Source organism: Pinus tabuliformis, chromosome 6 (genome assembly GCF_031772625.1).
Source record: "Pinus tabuliformis cultivar Carrire ecotype Pingquan chromosome 6, CPIR1, whole genome shotgun sequence".
Lineage (NCBI taxonomy): Eukaryota > Viridiplantae > Streptophyta > Pinopsida > Pinales > Pinaceae > Pinus > Pinus tabuliformis.
In genome coordinates, this window is record NC_142292.1 from 1,496,957,969 (window position 1) to 1,496,979,606 (window position 21,638).

Below are 21,638 nucleotides of genomic sequence, written 5' to 3' on the forward strand. Positions count from 1 at the left end.
GATGCACATGTCCCCTAGAAACTAACTGAGAACCAAACTTACTATGGAAGAAAAGGGGAAGGAGGTTAATTTAGAAACTAATGAGGAAGAGGAAGACCTTGAGAACAACCTAGTAGCTGAGGAGGAGGACGAAGACATGGAGGTGCAAACCTAGGGTGTGGACCCTCTAATCAGGTTGCCCACATATGTTCCTCTGCGGAAAGAGAAAGCGAGGGTGCCCAAGGACCAGATGAGAGCAAGAGCTCTTTGCAGACTCTGCTACTACCCGATGATAGCATTTTTGAAGGAGCGCACTTGGGACAAGTGCCGAGTCTAAAGTTTGAAGACTGGGATCTCGCAGACCATGAGAAATTCCCACACTTGGCAACCGCGCAGCTCATACGGCTAAAGAAAAGCACCACGATAGGAGTCATAGAGTTGGAGCCGCACAAGTGGTTGCGCGGAGTAGAGAAAGCAGGGTTGTTAAACCTGCTCTGGGTGCCGCATTACCATCGCGACCTAGTAACTATCTTTGTCATCAGGCAGCTACTCTGGGACTTCCATCACATATATATCAGGGTGTGCAAGGACCCCGCGAAGAAATAGAACGAGCTCCCTTACCTAGCCACGGACGATGTCATATTCGCTATTCTTGAGTCGTAGCCGCCGGAGTGGCACACTCCAGCTAGCTCCGCATTGGTATTGGAGAAGTATATTACACAAAGGAAGAAGGAGGAGGCAAAACTGTGGATGGCACAGTTGGCAGAGAAGAGAAGAAATGAGGCAACAGCAACAAAGGCGCAGGAGGCGCGGGACACTGCAAAAGTAGCAAGGGAACAACACAAGGCAACAACAGAACAAAAGAAGGCAGCAGAGAAGGAGCGCGAGGGTCGGAAGTCACCTTCGCCTAAACAAGACATAGAAATAGAGGAAGGTAGCGCAGACCCATAGACAACGTCTACATAGTTGAAGCACCAGCGCCCGAGAGAGCATGTGGGGCTGCGAAAGAATTCAAAAGCCTCCAAGACTTCTTTCGACCCGATCACCCTCACTGAGGGGGATATACATGATATAGGGGAGACGGTGCGGGATGTCACTGCGGAGGCCCTCTAATAATTCGCAGAGGAAAATCAGATGGTGTTGGGGGCCCTCAAGGCATAGATACAGTAGTTGCAGGTGGACACTCCTCAGGCTGGTACTTTGTCAACTAGCCTCGCAGTAGGCATGGCCGCGGCTAAGGAAATCTTGCGCGCTCTCATGACCAACACTATAGTGCTACCAGAAGGGGCATTGGTTATAGAAAATGAGGCTGAGAGGCCTATGGTCAGTGCGCTGAAGGGAGTTGGGATCAAAATAGTTGCACTCCCTTAAGAGACGCTCTATGTTCTACGAGACGGTGTGATTGCAGAACTGCAGGCTAGGAAGGGACGCGCGCTCCAGGTGATGAGCGAACAACAAATTAACATGGAACAACAGAGCCTGCAATGCGATGAGGCCATGACACAAAATAGATAGCTTGTGCAGGTAGTCGAGGAGTCCTACCAGATGGTCCCTGAGTTGGCCATCCTAGCGGAGGCACCAGCAGAGGCGCACATCCGGACACTTGCAGCAGGGGTGCGCGAGGCAAAAGAAGAGATGGCTAAGGTTCAGTTGGAGTTGAACCTTCAGATAGCTGAGCTGTGGTTGAAGGCGCAAACTTCAACTCCATCAGAGGTGAGGGAAAAACGTGCCAGCACCATTACAACGGGAATAGAGGAGATCAGCAGTGCAGTGAACGACTGCACCAAATTATTTGAAGAGTCGTTCGAGGTCCTCACCACTCTGTAAGAGGACCTAAAAATATAGTGCTTAGAAACAGAGGCATGTGAGCTACAACAAAAGTACAATGACATAGAAGCAACCGCGCAGGCGGTGGCCCTTACACAGAAGCTCGCGCAGATGCAACAGGCAAAAGCGCTTAAGGAGCATGTAGATGTGGTGCGACATAAGGAAGGGATTTTAAAGGCACGTGTAAAACCTTGGATCGATCAGGGATTCGTCATTACAGCCTCGATCGAAGCCAAGCTTGCACAGATGGAGGGAACACAGGAGAAGATGCATGGAAGCAGTTCAGGTACTGCGGTCTCTGAAAAACGCGTCCGGGAAGTGCAGCAGGAAACCGCTCAGTGCGCTGTTGATCTTGTAGCGGTTCGGGCAGAGTTGGGAGGTCTATGCACGAAGATCTCCGCACCAACAGAGTGACTTGAGGGCGAGTCACGATGTTTGTGTTGGGGCCCTATTGGGAGCAGGATCCCCCAAGGGAACTATTGGGGCTTAAAGCCCAGGTTTTGAATAAACCCGATGTAAAGACTTCGCATTTTGTGGGCACAAAGCGTGAACTTGTAAAAGAGTCATAGGGTTTTCCACCCTCATTTTGTAATATAATGTTGGCTTTAGAGATCTACCCATGGTCTGCGGACGATGGGATTGTATAAGTAGAGCGAGGCTCTAAGTTGTAAAACATTCAAGGGAAGGAAGTCATGAATGAAGGATGAAGAATTGAGTCTTATCTAAGTGTAGAGTCGAGTCTTCTGGTCGTAGAGTACGAGAAGGCTCTGTAGCTGAGTGCGCAGAGGCCTAGTAGTCCGCAACTGAGTGCGTGGACCCTTGTAGCTGAATGCGTAGGGTGAGTCGATTTTTTAACCGTTGGAGAAGTAATAAAGAGAAGTTTCATATCAATTATGTGTATCCATTTCCTGTTTTATGCATTAAGTATATTGGGTATGAATTGCATTTTCACTGTTAATAAGGCATGTGAACTTATATCATTATGTTGTTAAGTGAACATAAGATAAAGTATCTATTTACGCGAAGCTAACTAACAATTATGCGGAGATAAGTAAGATCCACGGTGTAACTTTAGGAAGTAACACAGGTCGCTGCCTTAGCAGCACGAAAGCACCTCAGCCCTTAGTTAGGGCTACGCAAAGGTGAATATAACAGATCATGAAGGCCTCGCGGGTCAGGACAGTGCGTGAAGTGACTTGCGTGAAGCCATTCATAGTTGGACTAAATCGACGCCTCAGACATCTCAAGGGTGTGGAAAATTGGTTCCAGCATCCCCCCATACTGCTTCAGGCGATACCTCAATCTGCGGTCCGCAGGCTGTTGCTGAAAGGACCAGTAGTGTAGGGATTTGTTTAGCTAATTAACTCTGAACCTGGGTCAAGCCCCATCAAGCCAACACAAAGAAATAATAATACTGCGAGGCCTTGACTCATACACAACATCTTGCCTCCACAAGTATGGTTGGCCTAATAATACATCACAAACATCAAGCAGTGCAACATCATACAATACCTCATCTGTGAAGGGCTTGATGTTGTAGGGAAGGCGACACTGTTGGCGAACTCGGAGATCTCGTCCTTGGTGAAGCCACCCGATGTTGTACAATTGCGGGTGTGGTATGGTTGGTAGTCTTAGCCGCTTCACGATCTCTACTGAAATGAGGTTCTTTTGGGTGCCACTGTCAACAATGAATTGTAGCGGCGAACCCTTCACCCACATTTGTGAGTGGAAAAGACGCTCCCCCTCATCTGGATATTCGGGCATAATATTTTGGACCTTGGCGGTGGAATCATTGGCGCTAGGCTACGCATCAATGATTTTCTTCCCTTTGTCATTCCCCTTGTCGGGTTCTGGCTCAGGGTCAGAACATGCATCTGATTCTGAAGCCTTCAACTTGGCCTCCAACCACTGCTTGGTCCGACACTCACTTGTGTTATGAGTGGGGCTCTTATGGAACTCACACCACTTTCCCATGTCCTTATTTGACTTCATGGTGTTGTTATTTATTGCGGCTTTGACGAGTTAACTTGGGTCACCCCGCCTTGGCTTCGACGAGTTTAAACTTTTACTCTATCTTGAAAGCATATCAGTGTGCTGTGCCGAGCGAGGAGATGTTCAAGAAATCCATCTCGTCCTGGATGTACTTGTGTAGGAAGCCACGATATTTGAGTACCAAATGCAGATCAGAATCCTTGATACCCAACTTTGTGCGAAGGGTAAGAAAAATATTTGTGAACTCCGACACACCTTGGTCCCTTCCCTATTGCAACGTGGTCCACTTTATGTATTTATCCTCATAGCTTTTGACAGGGTAATACTGGTCCTTGATGGCATCCCTGAATGAATTCCAAGTGGGTGTGGCTAAAAATAGTGAGCCCGTACTTTCATCCTTTTGCTGTAGTAGGTTTCCCACCAGTCCTTGACGTGGGGGGTTGCTTTGAGAAGTGCAAAATTGATCTTTTCCTGGCAGGAAAAATCATGAACAGAAAAATAACCATCTAGCAGATTTAACCATTTATCTATGGCATCTGCGTCTATCTGACCCTCGAATATGGGGATTTCAAAGTTAACTTGTACCTTAAAGGGTGTGGCATTTCCATCTTAGTTGTTCCGAGCAGATGCGTCGCCCCTGGGTAGCCGCTAAAGGATCTGGGCAAAGTTGTCCATCATCCCATTCCTTTCTCACTCAAGGGCTTCTTCGAGCAAGATTTTGATAGGATCTCCTACCCTCTCGTCTTTCTTTTCTTCCCCCATGGGAGGCCGTTGGTATTTCCGAGGGTGGTCTTGGAACTATTCGACTAGTTCAAGCCCTAACTCCTTATATCCCGACCTCGTTGGAGATATGCAAAGAAAAACAGAGAAAGAGAACACTGCTCTGATACCACTGATACGGATTTAAACAGAAATGCAAAAAATTACAAATATAACCATAAATACAGAGATGCAGAAAAAATAATACTTCATTTCATTAATGTAAAATACTAAAATATGCTTACAAACGAAAATAAACTAGCTAGGGCAATGGTAGCTTATCTCTTAGAAGAGATTTGGTAGCTACATGCCTCTGAACTATCTTACAATGATGCTTGAAGGCTTATTTATTGTTGAGAAATAATGGAAAACCCTAAACATCCAAAAACCTAACCCTAGGAGATGAAGCACCAAACTATGGGCCTTGTTTTGGGTAAATTGGTACATCAACTTCACAGGGTCGTAAATTTGGCATACAATCTCCGTTTGACGCACACAATGCCTCATTAGAAATATCTAGCCAATGGTTACAACTTTGCAAAGACAAACATGGGTCCATCAACACTTGCTTCTCCCAGTTTTCCAAAAAAAAACGTCATTTAGGGCCTCAAAACGGCTCCAGAAGTTCACGACTCGAAAAACTGCCAAAAATAGTAAATTATGCTACAAATAAGGAAACTGAAAAACTGAAAGAAATAGTTGTGGGGCTCCAAGTGGGATAGACAGGTAGCCACCAACATCCACCTGGATCATTCCTCCTCCCTTAGGAAGTAATGGTCCCCATTGCGTTGAGTTAGTCCATGAGATGAGGAAACTTCTGCTAAACTTGGTGCCTTGTGAGCTGTTCTGCAACCTTTGATGTGTCCAATAATGGTGGGAAGCATGGTCAAGGGGGGTCCACATTGAACACTCGGTGCAAGGGAAGGAATGGGAGAATGATGTGCTCCAAAGCATTGTTTATCACAACCTTCGTAATGGTGTAAGGACCATATTAGAGTGGTCTGAGCTTCTGATGGGCTCTTGTAAGGCATTCTTTCTGCAGATGCAACCAGACTTTGTCACCCACTTGAAACTTGTGTGGCACCCGATGTGGATCATGTCGCTGCTTGTACTTGGCATTTTCTAGAATGGAGCAGAAATATATCAACTCGTTGGGTAGAGGTGCTCTAGGAGTCTGATCGAATGAATGCTTGACTTGACAGTGCAATGATACCCCTGTGGGTGAGGAGAAGATTTCCCTTTCTTCTTTCATGACCGTATCCACCTACTTCTGCTGGGTGGAGGAATCCTTCTCAGGGGCCATGGATGTGGCTACGATCTTCCCCTTACTTTGAGGGCAAACCAGAAAAAAGATAAATTTCCTAGTCTGGGAGATGATCTTACTGCCTTTCCTAGCAGAGATCAAAGAAGTGGAGGTAGGAGGGGCTATCTCCGGTATCCTGTATAATTTATTACACAAAGAAATAATAACAGCGCAAGGCCTTGACTCATACACAACATGTCACCTCCACAAGTATGGTTGGCCTAATAATACATCACAAACATCAAGCAGTGCAACATCACACAATACCTCATCTGTGAAGGGCTTGATGCTGTAGGGAAGGCAGCACTGTTGGCAGACTCAGAGATATCATCCTTGGTGAAGCTACCCGATGTTGTACGGTTGTGGGTGTGATATGGTTGGTAGTCCCAACTGCTTCATGACCTCTACTGAAATGAGGTTCTTTTGGCTGCCACTGTTGACAATGAATTGCAGTGGCGAACCTTCACCCACATTTGTGAGTGGAAAAGATGCTCCCCCTCCTCTGGATCTTCGAGCTCAATCTTCTGGACCTTGGTGGTGGCAACAGTGGCACTGGGCTTTGCATCAATGATTTGCTTCCCTTTGTCATTCCCCTTGTCAGGTTCTGACTTAGGGTCAGAACATGCATCTGATTCTGAAGCCTTCAACTCAGCCACCAGCGATTGCTTGGTCCGACACTCACTTTTGTTATGAGTGGGGCTCTTATGGAGCTCACACCACTTTCCTCTGTCCTTATTTGACTTCATGGTGTTGTTCTTTTCTTGCAGCTTCGACGGGTTGTCTTGGGTCACCCCACCTTGGCTTTGTCCTTTGTTCTTCGGATTCACAGATCCAAAGTCTCACTTCTTTTGTTTAAACTTCTGCTCGATCTTGACAGCATATCAGTTTTTCGTGCCGAGCGAGGAGATGTTCAAGAACTCCATTTCGTCCTGGATGTACTTGTGTAGGCAGCCACAGTATTTGAGTACCAAATGAAACTCAGAATGCTTGATACCAAACTGTGTGTAAAAGGTGTGAAAATTATTTGTGAACTCCGGCACATCTTGGTCCCTTCCCTACCACAATGTGGTCCACTTTATGTATTTATCCTCATATCTTTTGACAAGGTAGTACTGCTCCTTGATGGCATCCCAAAATGAATTCCAAGTGGGTGCAGCTGAAAATAGTGAACCCGTACTTTCATCCTTCTACTCGCAGTAGGTTTCCCACCAGTCCTTGACATGGGGAGTTGCTTTGAGAAGTGAAAAAGTGATATTTTCCCTGCTAGAAAAATTATGAATAGGAAAATAACCATCTAGCAGATTTAACCATTTATCTACGACGTCTGCGTCTATTTGACCCTCGAATATGGGGATTTAAAAGTTAACTTGTGCCTTAAAGGATGTGGCATTTCCATCATAGCTGTTGGAAGCAGATGTGTCGCCCCTGGGTAGCTGTTGAAGGATCTGGGCAAAGTTTTCTATCATCGTGTTCCTTTGTTGCTTGAGGGCTTCTTCGAGCAATATTTTGATAGGATCTCCTATCCCCTTGTCTTTCTTTTCATCCGTCATGGGAGGCCGTCGGGATTTGCGAGGCTGTTCTTGCAAGGGTTCGACCAGTTCAAGCCTTAACTCCTTATATCCCAACCTCATTGGGGATATGCAAAGCAAACCAAAGAAAGAGCAGACCGCTCTGATACCATTAATCCAGATTTAAACAAGAAGACAAAAAATTACAGATATAACCATAAATACAGATATGCAGCAGAAATAATACTTCATTTCATTAATTTAAAATATTGAAATATGCTTACAAACAGAAATGGAAATAAACCAGCTAAGGCGATGGTAGATTATCTCTGAGAAGAGATGTGGCAGCTACATGCCTCTGAACTGTCTTACAATGAGGCTCGAAGGCCTATTTATTGTTGAGAGACAATAGAAAACCCTAATCATCTAAAAACCTAACCCTAGGAGATGAAGTGCCAAACTATGGGCCCTGTTTTAGGTAAATTGGTACATCAACTTCCCGAGGTCGTAACTTTGGCATACAATCTCCGTTTGACGCGCACAATACCTCGTTAGAAAGATCTATGAGAGGACTACAACTTTAGGATGAAGAACAATAGTCTATGAATTCATGTTGTTCTTCGTTTTCCAAAAAAACATCGTTTAGGGCATCAAAATAGCTCCAGAAGTTTAGGACCCGAAAAACTACCGAAAATAGTAAATTATGCTACAAATAAGGAAACTGAAAAACTGAAAGAAATAGTTGTGGGGGTCCAAGTGGGATAGGCGGGTGGCCACCAACATCCACCTGGGTCATTAATGTGAAACTACATAATCATTACCAACTAACGGTTATATACATAATCGTGTTATGTGTTCACAAATATATATGTATCAGTTCGAAATTGAAAAGTATCATGGCATATTGAACAAGGAACATTTAACCGGTGGTAATAACGATGGTTATATTAAATTTAACCAGCAAACAAATATGGTGAATGGGTTGTTTAAAATGGTTAATGGTTGATGACAATCTTTAGGTGATCTACCAGCACTTGGTGGGTGGACAGTTTTGTTTTAACATATAAAATGAAGTTGCGGGGATTCGAACCCAACCAACCCCAATAATAAACACCCAATATAACCTACACGAATTAGTGTGCAAGCTGGTGGGACTTTGAAAATTCCATCGATGTGGCAATATATATATATATATATATATATATATATATATATATATATATATATACCTTTCTTTGTCATTCGTCAACCGAGCAACGAAAGATTGAGAGCCATGAGTGGGCGTAGTGGAACCATGAGCGCGTGGAGTAGTTATAGTGATGGAACCCTAAGGCAAAACCTTACAGCGGGCACAAATTTTGAAACAGATTCTAGTGAATATTTTACAAGAGTATTCCTGGAATATTTTTTGATGTTGTGAGGAATCTAAAAAATTCCCTAAGAGGAAAGAATTGCAAGTGGCATAATGTGGCCAAGTTTATACTCATTTTAACCAAAATTTCACAAGGATTGCAATGGTGCAACCAATTTTTGCATCTAAGTAGTGTATTTTAGAGGTCATGGTAGAAACTCGCCTTCTTCATTAATTGTTGGGCATGAAATTTGAGACAGCAATGCACCTTTCAAAAGTAGGTCATGTTTACAGTAAAAAGTCTCAGGAGGATGAGACAGACTTGTCGGTGTTGTGATTGTTGTGATTTTAGTAGTTGAAATTTAGGTCACTTCTAGGATTGGAGGTATATTGATGTATTTACCATGTACTTGCCTTTATTTTTGATGAGACGAATGAAGCGGCCTCCCCATTATTGAAGTAGGGCCTGGATACATAGTCCACATTGGACAAACTCTGTTACTAAACATTGTTTGCATTTTCTTTATAGTATCATTTATGTTTCTTCTTCTTTAAGTGTTTTCACAAATGGTTTTACATGCTCTTTCATACAATTCTGCTAACATCAACTGAAGAAACGATCTTGGATAGTATTGGTAAATCAAAGATTCTAGATCAATCTAACATGTACTAATGATGCAAAAATAGCACATGCCATGCAACATCTAAAGGGATCTAGAATTGACTAATGGCATTATTATTCCTAAACATCATTAACTGAGGTATGCTCTTCAATAAGCCTCATTCTAATGATAAATTACATGAACATGTATCTAAGATATTACAAGGATCTCCGTGCATGCTTCTTATCACCAAGAAAATCCTTTTAATATATATTATAACATTTCAAGCTCTTCTCCAACCACCAATCTTGTAACAACCCTTTTGTCACCACTCATGTAAATATTAATATGTAAAGTATTCTTGTAAATTGATGTAAATTGTAAAATGATGATTGGACTATGAGTGGATGTAGTTTCATAGTCTGTGGAGGGGAAGCTATGTGGAGGGGAAGCTACTTGGGAATTGCTTGGGGAAATAACCAGGCTTAGAATTTTGTATTTAATATCCACCTATGTCCTTGTAGCATTAAAAACAAGTTTTACAAGCTTTAAAATTGGCATATGAGTGTCTAAGTAAATAAAAATGAGCTAGTCCTACTTGCTTGAGGGGGAGAGTTGGCTCTAATCAACACACAATAGAACATAATAGAAAAGAGAAAGGATGGATCCATTCGAGAAAGAGGAAGCAAAAACATTGACAAAATCTTGTGAAAGAAAAGAGACACTAGGTGGAGCTACCAGACATGACCTATAGATTTCTATGTTGGTTTAAGAGGTGGAGACTAAGTCTCTAGATTTTTATGTTTGGTTTAACAAGTTGAGACTAAGATATTTGGATTCCCATGGAACCTATCAATTGGGGAAATGGCGTGCCTTGTATTCCTATTGAATTACAAGTGGAGGCACTGCGAGCTCTGGATTCCTAAAGAATGATGCAGGTGGCGATACTATGGGCTTCATATTCCTATAGTGATTGACTCGGTGGAAGACTATGTGCTTTGGATTCCCGAAAGTGTTGTTTTGGTGGAGACACTAATTGATATGGATTCTTGAGTGTTAGATGGAGTCACTTTCTACCATGGATTCCTATGTGAATGTGTTAACTAGGCTGGTGTGAATTTCCTTTGAGCACTTTACTCCTCAGGCTCTAAGTATGGCTCAGGGGTGGTTAACTGCAAGAAATAATAACAATGCATTTTTCCTAGGGTTGGGAAGAGATTTGAAGTCGCTCTCGTAGTTACCAAGAATTCAAATAATAAGATAAGTTTCTTACATGTATCTTTGTGTATACCTATCACATTTGAGTGATAATTAATGTTGTTATATGACTATGCGTGTATCGACACTATTAGTGAGGAATATGTATTCCTATGTATTTACAATGAGATGTTTGTATGCTTATTCTCATGAAGTGAGGGACTTATAAATCCCTGTAGATGTTCATATGCTTCATGGATTGCAGAGTTGTTTGCGTGTTTAAGTATGGTCGTATAATGAATCGAGGTAAGCTATATTGTATATGATTCCATTGTTTGACATGGTCACGGATATTTGACTGGTTTAGTTTATTGATTTTCATTAAGTTTAAATTAATGTTTGTTAGAGGATTTTATAGTACAGTGTTGTTTTCCACTTTTTTTATGGTATGTTATTGCTTGTTTTAAGTGCAAGGCAATGTTGTCATGGCTTGACTTGTTTCTATACCTGATAGTGAACACATTGATAATTATTGATGTATTATGGGTAGGTGGAGAAGTTGGAATGATAACATTAGAATGAAGGTTTCATTCCTATCATGGTCGTGGATTGAATGACACTCGACCAGAAGGAAGGCTTAGCAAGCCATTGAGAAGCTTAGAACTCCCAAGTCTAAGTATTGTAGGAATGCATAAATGTAGTTAGGCTTAATAAGTTTTGTTAGAATCATGAAAAGAGATCATCATTTTAAAAAGGACTAAGGGATTTATTAACCTAGGGTATTACCACTAATATATGGGTTAATCAACCACTTAATGATGGTTCTTAGTTCTAATTACGACTGTGTGAGCCACACCAAGTGTTATGTAGGTTTTCTACAGAATGGTTGTGAATGACTAGAAGCGTGGGGTTGTCACGGGAAATTTTTTCTAGAGGTAAATCAAAATATGTACGTCTTGAGAAACGAAGATAGGGCTTTGTAGGACGAGGAACTTGATGTAGTAGATATAAATATTCATGTTATGGGGGATGGAGATCTGTCTCCGGGGGATAGGAAATTTAACACTCTGGGGAATGGAGATGCATTGATTAATGTGGAAGGTCGCTAGCTGACCATAAAAATTCATAATGTGAATTCATTGAAAAAAGTGAAGGGCTTGACCCAGTGGGACCCTTGAATTCAGCTAAGGTGGTGGATGCCACATAGGACACTAATGATGTGTACATGTGATGTGACAAGTTGTTGATGTGGCACAACAACAACATGACATGTGGCATGTAGATAAGGTCATTTCAGATGGCTAAGTGGTTGGATTTTAGATGACACATGGCATCACTAGAGGATGCCACATGGTAAGATTACATCACCTTGACATCAACATGATGTCATCAAGACAAAATAGGAGTAAGTGACATGGAGGTTAGTATGATGTGGCACCTAGGAGACACGTGGTGGGGTTTTTGGTGCCACCTAGCTTGGGGAACACCACATGTTACTAAAGTGGAAGTGTATGTAGTTGGGTGACACATCACCAGGGACCTCAGAGCTATGATGGTATTTTGTAGTGCATATTTACAGTAGGTCATGATAAACAAAAGTAGTGGAACGAGAGCCTCCTTGTTAGATAATGTAAATGTTCACGTCCCAACGCACCATGGAGGACTAAATCAAGATGCACTTGGAGGAATGATGTGACTAAAGGATAGATTGTAATAGGAAACTCACCAGTAGGTGACAAGAAAGTTATTGTCACATTGCAAAGGTTTGAATGGGGGTAAATTCCACAGGAATGACACTATGGTTCTATAACATGGCAGAACCATGCATGATTTTGTGTGATGTGGCAGAACCACATAGACCACGTGGCAACATGTTGTGAGGTCTTCAACAACCTCCAATTTTATTAGAAATAGAATAGAGACCCTTAAAATTTCCTCATTTGTTTATATTTAAAAATTTCATTATAAATAAACCATCTTTATTTTCTTTTGAACCAATTTAAAATTTCATTAAAACATAATAAAAATCCCAAAAAATCAACAAATCGTTCAAAATCAAGACACTGGGATGAATAAACACTTTATTTGATCACGTGTCCTAAACTCCTTGACTCCTAGAATATTTTATTTTTTAAAGTTTTCAACCATTTTTATCATATTCGAGGTCTGCCCCTTTTCATAAGTTATACACAATTTTCTACCCAGAGGCCCTAATATCTGAACTATATGTACTATGCCTTCAATAAATTATTATTTTATTAAATTTTAATTGATTACAACTTCGTCCAAAGTTCAAGGCTCTTTATGAAATTTCAATCACTTTCATCCTGAACTCTCAACTGCCATACCACTTGGCTTTAATAAAAATGTTTTATGATTTTGCGCATTTTTCCTTTATTATTTGATTTTCGACTTTTTCATGTTTTTGTTAATAAAGCGTGTTTTAACATTTTATATCCGGAGTCAGGATTTTTTTTATAAATATTGATATTGCTTATGATCTAGATCCTAGATAAATTTAGATCTTTCTTATTGATACAATTTATTTTCTTTCCATTAGTTATTTCTTTTCAATAATTTTTTTTTTTTTTAATAAAAGTTTGACATCGAAATCTAAAATATTTTCATAAGGGAATGTACCTACAACCTCCCGGGGTTTTTGATTTCATTATTTTTTTGAAATTAAAATAAAATTAGATTTAAATTTTTTAATTTGATTTTAATATATCCATTTGGCACACAACCTCAAGTTAAACATTAATATTGTAAGATAGCCTAGACTTCTGCACCCTTTCACTGAAGTGACAACTAGTTGGTCATTTATGGTAGACTTTATGGTTAATAATTACAATGCTTGAGCATTAATGTTTTCTTACATATTCCTTACGGATTACATTCAAACCTCCATGCACTAAAGTGGTTTTTAGCTTTCGAGTTAGTCACTGTGTTTTTTTATGCTCCAATTTTCTATTTTTGAGAGGATTACTAATTAATGGAAGAATTTCACCTTTTGGTGAGTAATTTCTTATATTTTATTTTTAAATTATTTTTTGTTTTCAATTTTGTATGTCTTCTCAATTTTTCTATGTTATTTACATAATAATAATGAGAATAAAAGGGAAAACACAAGCTACTAATTTTGCAATAGAGAATATTAAAATGAATATGAAAGTTACATACGTTCAACTGCTAGAGGATAAAAATCCCAATTCCAAAAATCCCAATTCTACATTATTTCTAGATACAACATTTAAAGCACAAAATGCAGGTACTGTATCCTAGGAGGAGATATACAATTTCTTTGAGAACGATGAATGGTAGAACCCATAAGGTTCAGACGAAGACTCGCCCTTAGACTCTAAGAGTTATTAAGCAATTAAAAAAATGGAGCTACATAAAATCACCACCAATACAACAATGTTCCCGTATTATATTATGGCGAGTTGGATTATCTGATATTCTCATATTTAGACCTACCCAATAGTTGACCATTCAAAGAATTTTATTGCTTCCTCGAAACTCGAGGTATTATAGTCTATTATAAACTCAATCCTCTTGATGTTTTCCTAATCAGGGATTACTTAATTGGTTTTGAAAACAATGTACTTGAGAAAAAAACCAGAGATTAAGTTACATATATATAAAAATGGCTAGATGATAAAGATGGTTTCAAGACGAGACCAATAAACTTTATCCAATGACCTAGTTTAAGAAATCTCACGTATTTGTAATCAGAATGCTCTCTTCTTCTAATCTATGGAATTTTGAAAAACTATAAAAGGTTCAATTGGGCCAATATTTTGTCTCAGAACCTAACTGATGCAATTAAAATTTCACAATTTTCCCCACCTGGGTTTGGAAAATGGTTTTTCATGTCATTTTACCTAATGGATATTGTGATAGCATGTATACCTTTTCCACTAATGGAGTGGAACTATTCTCCCAGTCACCAACCTATTCAACATTTTTGTTCTATTTCATGGGAGAGTTGGTATAAAACTAGACTTATGATACCTGCAACAATATCATTCTTTATTTCCATAGGGCTTTGTTTGGAAAAGCCCCACAGAGTGTTAGTAAATATGTCAAGACTGCCTTACAACGAATTAGGAATTGGTTTGTTGAGGATAAGTTTTCCTACTTTAGAATTTTCAGATGTGAAGTTGGTCCACATGTCCTCCCTAGGTATATTCCAAATAATCTTGCTCTCAAGAAATAGCTAATCAAACACTAGCTAACGAAACTACCATATTTTTACACAAAAATTCAAAGAATCTATGGCCCACTTTTCCCATTAAAGTTGGCGAGTTTATTTTAAAGGACACGAGACATGTTTTAGTTGAGGAAGAAATATGGTTGTATTCTCTTCCTCATTACAATATGATCCTAAAAATATTGTCATTAATAATTTGTTGTTGGTTAAGTATTCAAAAGTTATTTTCATTAGCAACCATCTTATGATGATGTCTTTATACATTCTGACACCTTTGATCAAGTTATCTCCAAGGCACGTTTCATGAACATGAAGGAAAGACAAAAATTACAGGATTTTAGGCAAGATACCTATAATTATTATCTCTAATAGAGAAGTTTGGTTTCTTGTTTTCCTCTTGCAAGGTTACCATTGCTGGAAGGAATAAGTTTTTCTTTTACAGATAGCATCTTAGAAATTGAGCCTCAACAATAGTCTACATTGGAGGAAATTGTGCAGGAAATGAATGCATCAAAATTGTTTCCATTACAAATTTTTACAAGACAACATCATACTTAGACAAAGAAAGAAGGAACAAATAAAGAGTGAAGTCAAGAAGAGAAATCAAAACAACCACAATATACAGACCAATCAAATACATGGGAATAGGTGTTAGGTATCCTTCTTAAAGAAAGAGTGATAACAAACATTGAGTCACCTGAATAGATGCATCAATCTGATGATCAAATGAATATTGATCATATTGAGATGGAGCAGGTTAAGGATCAACACAAACAAAAGAAACCATTCAAGAAACTGTGAAAAATCTAGAGCCTTTAGTTCAAGTAACCGAAACCATCCCTCCTGAAACAACCATCAATCTTAAAGAATCACAAATTCCAAAAGTTGTTCAAAAGGATCCAATTTAAGAGGTTTTCATAGCCCTGTTTCATTTATCTAAATAACAAAGGTATTTTCCGCAAGAGTACCTACATGGGGGCTTCACTCAATGAACCTTTGATATATCACTTGTGTTCGTGGTATACTAAATAATACCCTTAATCTGACTACATATGGAAAAATACCTCTAAAAATTACAATATTTAACCCCCTACCAATACAAACCCAATACACCTTCTCAATTTAAAAAACCCCTACTTTCACTACATATTGTAGGTAATCATTTTTTCATTAACATTTTTTATACCTACCAATATAAAAACCCTCTTCCCCTTATTACATGCTCAATATATTATGTATTTTTTTCCTCAATATATAACCTCCAATATGAATGCACGTGGTATGGTATTTCTCCCCCAGTGAAGCCCTCATGGGTACCTGTCACTCAGATTACAACTAATATTCCATTCTTTCATTTATTTCAAACCTATTTCTAAAGTAGAGCTAGTGGAAGAGACTATAGTTTCTCTAAGTGAATAATTTTGCAATTCACAAATAAGGTCTATTGTCAAAACGTCTAAGAAGAGAAAACATGATTATATTCAAACATCTTCAGAGATGAGTTGGAAAGCAACACAAAGACCTAATGAAAAATAAATAGAAACAACTTCTGCCCTAGGAGATTTTGTCTCATAAAACCAAGGCATAGTATAAGAACTATCTCAAAAATTTGATAAAAGCCAAAACAAAATTAAGGAATTAGAAGTTGAATTGGAACAAAGTGTATTGTTTAGTTGAAAGGGAGTGGAAATCTCATGCCATTTTCCTGAGAGAAGGATTTGCTTTAGCAATGCAGCAAATGGAAAATGAATATAAGTTACAAGAATATGAAATAGAGAAATAATCAAAGCAGAGAATTATATAACTAGAAAATTAGCACTCACAACAAGTTGAAAGTTCAAAAAATGTTCATCATAGACAAATTTAAATTTTAAAAGAAGACTCATATATGAATATGCAAACATTTACCACAAAATTTTGAGTACAGTCATGTCTCTTGAAGAACAACTAAATCATGCTCAAAAGTTATCTATTGATATCAACATTTTCAAAGATCAAGCTTTAGCTATTAATGAGAAACTTTAAAATGTGGATTTAATTTTTTTTTAAGCAGCTAAGCAAGATTTACAATTTTTGTCAAGAGTTATTTTATTTTACTAACCAAATTGAAGTAATAAACTAAAGGTGATGATGTAATGAGTAATTAGTTTGATAAGGTTGTATATTGGGAAAAGGGGACAAGTTTTCAAATCATAGAGAAATTCTTCAAAAATGTTTAAAAGTTAATGTAGGCTTCCTTAGATGAAAGAAAATATCACTCTAAAGTTATTAAGGAATGGATTACAAAGGCTACTGGATTGTGTGGATTTATATGGGATAGTACATTAGACATTGTAAAGGAGTTTAAAATGCCTCATCTACAAGGACTCAGGGAAACATTACCTTCAACAATTTGTTAGCAGTCAGTGGAAGAAAAAAGGAAAACCAATAATGATAAAATCACAGAGATCAACACCTGGGTTTAGAATATATTAAAAAAAAATAGTTTCTGTTTGAATGAATGAAATTGATTTCTAAATTATCTCCTAAATACAACCAAAAAAAGAGGTTTATTGAAAGACATATGGCTCAATGCCAACTCAGTCTTAGAATATTTATGCATGTTTATCTACCAGACTTATTTGATAGATTCACTAAATAGTCCCAATACATGAAATACATTTCTCTTGTCCAAACAGTGGATGACTCAGAGATAGTAACTCAACTGATGGAAGAAAATTAGCATCCCACCTAGGAAACTTATGGATGAAGTCAAATCAACAAGATTTTATTTCTTGCTCTTATTTTGCAAGAAAATCTACAAATTTTATATATTTAAAAAAACATATATTTTTTCATCTTTGTAATTTTAGTATTTATACAATCCTTTATGTTGGATTAAGGGTTGGAAATATTTTGAACTTGATGATACTAATGCTTTAATCAAAATTTAAAGTCAAATTCTTGAAGGCCACTGGAATTGATGTTACTTTGATCTCCATGTTTAGGATATTTTATGCCTTTCAAATTTTTTTAATGCATTGTTGGCATTTTGATTCATAACTTTCTTTCATTTTTTTTTGGTAGGTAAGCACCCACGGGGGATTTGAACTAGTGACCTATCGCAAGGAGTGCCTTAAAAATGCACCCATTCACCGTAAATTCAAAGCCCCATGGGCTACTTTCTTTCATTTATTTATTCCCATTGAATATTTGAATATGATTTATGTGTTTTCATTTAAAATGATAAAGTGTAATGATTTGTTGAAATGCTCAAAATAAGTGAATATTTATTCCCATCCTTTAAATATATCAAGACTTCTTTTCCGATAATCGAAAACGGTGGCCTAAATAATTTTCTCTCTTTGTGAGATAGGCTTGATTTTTTGTAAAAGTGGATAAGTTTATTACATGCAAATAAGTTATTTATATATATACACATACACACACACGATCATTGAGAATTTCTTTAACAATATCCCAAATCAAGCTGGTGGTTGATTGAGACCACATATCAATATGGGAAATAACTACCAAAAAAATATATTGTACTTTCTAATTATTACACTTGGGTGATTACCCTTCCCCTATTGCTCAAATTACTAAAGCCCAACACACACACTTAATGGTTTGTAATATTTTGTCAATATATTATTGTATATAATTTGTAATGTCATACATTTTTCCTTTTTTATTTATTTATATCATTTTTTTAGGTTGGAATAACACAATAAATTAGGCCTTTGTTCTGAATAATATTCCCATCCCAAACGAAAAAGGGTCTAATTGGGACCCTAATTGGGTAAATATTCACTTGTTGTAAGGGGAATTTTTATGTCTGTCAACAAAGTGCCACATGGGCATACTTGTTGATGTGGCAAGGTTAAATGGTAAAATATTTAAATGGGCATAACTTTAAACTTTGGACTTAGATTGAGATAAAATTTACATCGCTAGAAATATCTTGACAAGCTTGACAAAAGGGTGTTATCCTAAGTTAATTCCACTAACTTTGGTGAAAAAGGAATTTTGTGACCCCATTTCCATAATGAGACCATGGAAGTTGGGTTAGTTAAAAATAAAACCTCCCATTCATCCTGGACTACTCCAAGAGGGTGAGAAGGGGATCATTATAGAGTGGTATTAGAGTGCTTAGGTTAAACACTTGGACTGAATGGGCATAGAAAGATAATTTTGGAACTCTATTACAGTGTAGTAATTTATAATGATTATGTGTTGATGGAAATGCGTGTTGATTGGAACATTTGAGTATGGACTAAATGTTGCATGAAAGCATTGATTATGATATGTTAATTATTATTTAGCAGTCATACTAACTTGAAATTTAGTGTTTCAAATAACCTCGCATCCATATACTTATTATAGGTTTGAAAAGGTAATGGGTAAATATGTTACTTATATGTTGATGGATTACAGTTATGTATGTGTGAAAACACATAATAAGAAACCAAGGAACATCAAAGAGAAAAAAGGGGTGAATGATAGAATGGGGCAATACAACGCTGATAAGTCCTAGCATGGTTGGAAAGAAGAGTTAGTGGAGAAAAAGAGAGAGGAAGGATCCCTTGACTAGATGGAAACCTTAAGAAATATAAGAGATGAGTTGAGAAGTCAAAAGGCTGACAATGAATGGATTTTCATGGCTTAGGAACAAGAAGAAAAAGTAAACACAATTATAATATAGAGGCTATTATATTTGCAAAGGCAGAGTCATCATGATTTAGGTGTCATCTACGTAGGAAAGGATAAAGAAAGTGAATCCCATCATGACTTGGAAGGCATGAACTAAGGGTTTATGGTGTAGAAGGAAGCAAATCTAAGAAAAATCATACACATGAAAGAAAGGATATAGTGAGAGGAGGAACTCCACTAAGTACTCTAGAAAGGAGGTTAGGAAGTCATGAGCAATTGTCTAGTGTTCCAACCAAAAGATATTATCAATAGAAAAGGAAAGGAAAACACTTCATGGAATAAGAATTTAAAAAGGAAAACCCCCCTACCTTTGATGGAGAGGCAAATAAGGTCAAGGAAGAAGAGGCATGGCTTCTAGGGATGAAATATTTCAAGTGCATAATTAATTTCATAATATGAAGGCAAGGGTAACCATTTTCATCCTGAAGGGTAAGGATGATATTCAGTGGAAATATTTGAGGAATGTAAAATATATCAGACAGAAATAATTGTCTTGCAAGATTTGGAGGCATTTTTATGAAAAGTACCTATACAAAAGGTGCTATGAAAATAAGTCCAAGGAATTTTACGAGCACAAACTAGGGCAGTTAACTATTGATGAATATATATTTAGATTCTTGGATTTATTGAGGAATGTGCCTTACCTCAAGGATGAGAAAGAAAATATCTAGAGGTACCTTAGTGGATTACCATAGGAATTCAGGGATAGAATGGAATTTGATGAGCCTAAAATATTGGATCATGCCATCAGGGAAATGAAGTATATCTGTGAGAAATCAAAGGACAAGTTTAAGTTCACAGTTGATTAGCAAATGAGGGGAAAAATAGTTTTAAAAGGAGAGGATAGAAGTCTGCAGGACATCAGCTAGGATAAAGAAGTATGAATTTTGACACTTCCACTAAGGATGGCTATCAGTGGAAAAACACTATTATTGATAAGGACCAATTCACTAGTAATTCATGAGTAGAAGCTAAGAGGTTCAGAGGAGGACCTATGTAGTGTTGGACTTACTGAGAAAACTAATGGTAGAGGAGACTACACTCAGCAATAACAGAATGGTCCAAGGATGTATAATTTATAAGATGCATAGATCGTGAAGGATGTGGAAATCTTATAAATTGTACATCCATCACGATCTCTGACTAAAATACTTAAGTGATGAGCCAATCCTTCTTGCATGAGGGGGAGAGAGGGCTATGGTCAACACAAAATAGAACTAAAAAACCAAGGGAAAGGATGGAGACATTCGAGAAAGAGGAAGCATAGATAGGGAAGGAAGCTTTCAGACGAAAAATGACACCAGGTGGAGCTACTATGCATGATCTTTGGATTCTTGTGTTGATTTAAGAGGTGGAGACTGAGTCTTTAGATTCGTATGTTTGTTTTAACGGGTGGAGACTAATACCTATGGATTCCCATGGAATCTATCAGGTGGTGATCCAGGAGGATCTCGTCAGATCAATTGCATAGTTCATCATCAGTGTTCAGTGTCATCGTCAACATTCAGTTCAGTTTCGACAGTGTTGGTTATGGATCAGGTTGTTCAAGTGGTGTTAATGGTTTTCATGGTGATGGTTTTGTACCTGGATGGTGACATGTGTTTGTCGTCAGTTCCGCCAGGATTTGGTCGACCACATGTGTTTGTCATTCGCTTGACAGGATTTGGGTTTTGTCGTCCACTTGCAGGTTGATCATCGACATGGGTGTCATCCGTTGCAGAAGTTCGATAAGGTTCATCGTCAAGATTGTCGTCGCAAATGTCACTTGTGTTGATGATATGCATGTGGTTTATTGTCACATTGTGACAAATGTGATATAAAAACCTACACTATGTATTGTAAAACCTAAACCTAGAACCTAAATGCAACATTCAAAAATATAATCCAAATGCATTATACCTATGCTAAATACCTAAGAACTAAGTGTTAAGCCTATCAAAACCTAAAGTCCTATCAAACCTATCGCATACTGCTATGTGTTAAAATCCTACACATAAACCTAAGACCATACTCCAAACATTGCTATGTGCTAAAACCTATTATATAAAAACTAACCTATTAACTCTTGGGTTATGTTTAAACATATCAAACATTACAATAAAAAGTACACAGTCCCTAACCACGTACTTAGACTGCAGCGTAACCATGGTATATGTGACCAACGATTGGGTAACCACAACATCAAACTAAGCCGCCAATCCTAATTCGTTGACTG